Here is a 4664-nt window from a genome sequence, read left to right as displayed (position 1 = left end):
GTGGTGGGATGGCAGGGTTAGGTTAACGGTTGGACTTGATGATCTTAAAGGTCTTTTCCAACCAAAACAATTCTGTGATTCTATGAGGAATTATTGAGAGCAAATCACTCCACACCCCAAGCCTCCTCTTCTTCAAAATGCACCTCTTCAAAAGTACTTGTTAGACTCACTTAGCAAATGATGCTCAGAATTTCTCTCTTCTTTGGGTTATTTGAGTCCCACCTGCTTTTGGGAGCTTGAGGCACCTTGTAGATAGCAGCTTTCACTATTCTCACCCCCCAAGCAGCAGGCACTTTAAATATGCATAATTAAAAAAAAAATTAAAGGGTCTGAAACCAAAGGTCTTAGTCTTATATTGCAACCACCTGCATCAAAGTGTTGCTGGCTAGCACCACTACCTTGGCATGCCGACATGTTGCAAGGGTAACCTCTGTCTTCCAGAGTCTCTAACAGTATTTGCATCCCTCTTCCCCAGGACAGGGCAGATGCCTGTGTTACAGCACTATTCCTCTGCTATGCGGACATCAGTGCTGCAAAGCAATATTCAGTCTAAAGACTGTTCTCCTTCCCTCCGCTGCTGACCTGAGTGACTGTCGCCCAAGATTCCCTCCAAACAGATCACACAGAGCAGCCTCCCTCCAGTCCAGCCTTCATTTCTGGCTGGCCCTGGTTGTTCATGCCAATGAGTGTTCTGAGAAAGCCGCTAATTAAAGGCATGCGATAGTTAAACTTTTGCTAATCAAGACAAATGAATCAAGTCTCGAGTGTATGATAGTGGAGCTGCATCGGTCCTTCCCCCACGCTAGTCAGCCTTCAATTACAAGGCTCAGATATAATCGTGAAATATTTCCCCTGAAGCCCCAGTCTGCAGCTCTTGGTTATGGTTCTCCTGATTCGTGGTGTTTATTTAGCGCTATGGGGGTGTTTTGTCAGCAGAACACGCTACCGTATCCAAATGTTAACGAGCCCATTAAAGACAGACAAGATGTAATCGGACCAGACACTGACTGACTGGCAGCAGGACAGACCAAAAATTCAAGGAAAAATGTGTTCCTTTGCCCAGTCGCAGTGACACACAGGTTTAGGAGAAAAGCTCCAGGGCAAAGGACTTAGGCCAGACTGGGAGTCTGTCTCACAAAATTACGGTGAATGAACCAAGGGAACCACTGCCTCTTTTTAGAAGCCTAAAAATAAATAGGGAGAAAACTCCTGGAGGTTTGAATGGAATGAGGATTGGGCCCCAATTTCACCTTTTTCAGAAATCAAGGGACTTTACAAAATGCAGATAGCTTGAACCAAAGCAGAAACTGAGCTACTGAATTGGAAGCAAACTATGCTGACCTCTATTACACTTCAGAGTTGTTGATTTAACTGCTGTATTTTCAAACATCTAATTTGCACCCTCAGGTCACCAATATAAAGCTGCCAGACGGAGGCAATTGGAAAAAAAAAAGAGAGTAGTCTGGGCTGGATCAGAGAGAGGGAGAGTTAGAAAAGTAGCAAGACTTGCTGTAAACTTAAAATCTGCTTGCGTGTGTGACCCATGCTGCTGCTGAATCAGTGCTTGCTTTGATTTTTTGTTACAGATAAACTACAGATCATATTTTTATGACTCCAGTATTTAGGGAGAGAGCAAGTAAGTGTGCCTGTATAGCCAAGACCTAACCCTGACCTTTTCACAGCAAGGTGGCTTCTCTGCCTGCCCTGGACCGGGGACAGGCTCATCTCCTGGCAGCACCCATCCAGGCCGGCTGCAGTGCCCGGTGTTGGGATGCGTCCTGCCAGGGGAAGCTGACTGCTGAGGCATTGCACGAGGCCACCATTGCCCTTGGTGGCAATGCAATCGCAGGCAGGGGCAGAGCAATCTGCCTGCGTGTTGGTGCTTGGAGTCGGATGCAAAAAGGCTCTCTCACAGCATCAGGTCTCCATGTGGGCACCGTTGTCAGCACAACTGTTGCTTCAGCTGCTTGCCACAGTTTTAATGCTGTGTTTCGCCCTTTTTGGAGTTTGCCAGAGAATGGATTCTATCATCACTGCTTCTAATTCTACAAATGTCTTTGCTCTTGTGGCTGTTTGACAAACACGTTCATTGCAAACATATTTCAGTCTCTGGCTGGTCCGTGGGCTGTTTGGTTGTGAGTAGCCACTTAGTTTGTTATCAGTTATTTGAGCTGTGAGATCAATCAGGCAGTCACAACTTCTGTTTAGTTACCACATCATTCACTTTTCCTATTTTAACCCCCCAGTCTGTAAAGCAGCCTGCTGTGGAAATGAGGGCATTCATCTGGGTATGCACCCTTGCCCATCTTAAAGGCAAATGGCTAGTTAATTAATAAGGGAGGTAAAGAATGATCCATCAAATTGTTCTTCCAGTTTTAGGCATGAGTTTGAATGAGCTTGAAAAAGGGCTGTTGTTTTGGAGGCAATGGAATGGAGGCAAAACTTCCAAGAAGTTTTGAGGGAAGGAGTCCTTAAAAAGGTAGATACTTGGGTGAGCCACCTCGGTGCTGCGCAAGTTGGCACCTCCGATGTACACCGAAACCCACAAACGGGTTTTGAAGCACTTCTGAACAGAGAGGCATCCCATTAGGAAATGACCATACCGCTCTCCTGGAGCTTTGGTCCCATCATATGGCTGTATAACTGCGCAGCACGATCCTCGAGGCTTTAAATTGCACATCCGAGCCAGCAGCCAAAAAGAACAGTTAGTGCCACTAACAAAAACAACTCTTTTGATCTCCTTGACATCAGTGCAGCAAACATCCCACTCCGGTGCATTCTTGCATAAAAGAGAAGCTTCTTGCTGCTCAATCACACTGCTTTTAATAGCTTTCTGAATGCAAACATCCGCAGCTTTTATTTCAGTTTAATCTGCCAATTTTTCTAAGTCTTTATCACACTTTATCAAACAGTGTATCAGTGTGAGATATCCAACCCCCTCCCCTCAGGCACCTCTGAAATTGAAATCCCAGGAAGACAGCAGCTTCTTTCATATTTTAATTATTTTAACATTTTTCTTTAGTGGCCTGTGTGTTATTATGACTTGTTTTTCTCTCTGGAACAGGGCTGTGATCCCACACTGGGTGGGAAATTTGTTTGTCTAGAGCAAAATAGCAGAAAGCCTCTAATGCATTAGATATGGATTAGAGAAATTGTGTTTGGGAAATACATAATCTCTTGGTAAAAGGGGAAAAATAAAAAGCCTATTTCATTTTGGCTCTAATTTGTTTTTCCCCAATTATAATTTTTAATGAAAAAGTGTGTTTTAACCACATGAGTGCTGCCTAATGTGCCAAGTGTTAGGTATAAACTGCATCTCCAATAATGTCTCTTCGTTCTTTACCATTGAGAGCTCTGATTCAGGAAAACATTTAACCACATGCTTAAATCCATCCTTCCTGTAGAAAACACTCATGCATAGAATTAACTTTGGGTATCCTGGGAATTTTTCATGTGCTTAAAGTTTGAGACACTGAAATATTTCTCAGATTTCAGATTGTCTCCTGATTTAGCACCATGTGATCTGGTACATAAGGCATTAAAATTGACATCAAGGCTCACAACAGCTTTGCCAGGTGTCAGCTGGGCCCTAATACAATTCAGGAGTAGTCATTGCGGCCCAGGCATAGTAACCTCGCCCTGCCACGCTGGGTGGAAGCAGGCAGAGGAGCAGGGCTCATGCACAAGGACAGGTAAGGATCTTGCTTATTGTTACTAGGATTTCTTTCACTGCAGGCAATGTTGTTTCCCCATGTCCTGCATGGTATCTGCTGCTTACTGGACAGGCATTACACCTGATGAGAGGGCAGACCTAATTAACTGAAGTCCCTGACCTGTGATGGACTCAGATATCGTGAGAGCTGGTGGTCAGACTGTGACCCTCATGTTGCGCAGGTGAGACCCTCCTGCCTGCAAGGGTCCAGCTGTTTGCAACAGTGCTTTTCCTGTCTGGTGTCTGAGCCCTGGCTTTTCTCAGGCTCTGCTGCTTCATTGAGTGATCTGATCTCTGTCCGCTGTCCCTGTGTTACCATAGTCTGAAATGTACCTTAAAGTCTATGCATCTATAAGGAGAGTTGTGCCTGTGTCTATAAGGAAAAGGAAGCTATAAAGGCAGCAGGAGACTTAACCTCTTTCTCCTGCTAATCCTTTCCCCACAGCACTTGGGAATAACCAAGGGGAAGCAGAAGGGTATGTGGCTGGTCCAGCTCCCAGCCCTGTCTCTGTCTGAACATTGCTGCGGACTGGCCCTACCTGAGGTTTGTGCACACCTCTTCCCTGGTTGAGACTCTCTTCTGCTGCTTCATTAATGAAGCTGTGCTGCTGCCCCCCAATTTATTCATGTGTGTGATAAGATGTGCTCAGCAACCCAGCCCTCCATCCATGATTCCATGCAACTGTCTTGAAATATCTTTCAGGTCCTCAGTTTGTTAAAAGTACATATAAAAATAAATAAATATAACTAAAGAGTCACCCCTGTTAGAGAACTGGTGTTTGCTGGCCCCTCGGGTCCTCCCTGAGGCAGGTTTTCCTGCATGTCATTCATGAAAACTTTGAGGTTAAGTATAAAAGAAATTGAATTTCAGATCTTGGAGCAGTGTATTGCGAGTCCAGTCATCAAAGATTGCTGCAGCCCTCCGACTCCAAACAGAGAGGGAATCCAGCAG

Source organism: Egretta garzetta, unplaced genomic scaffold (assembly GCF_000687185.1).
Source record: "Egretta garzetta isolate BGI_Z169 unplaced genomic scaffold, ASM68718v1 scaffold190, whole genome shotgun sequence".
Taxonomy (NCBI): Eukaryota; Metazoa; Chordata; class Aves; order Pelecaniformes; family Ardeidae; genus Egretta; species Egretta garzetta.
The sequence above is the reverse complement of the archived record's forward strand: the minus strand, read 5'-3'. Positions refer to the sequence as shown.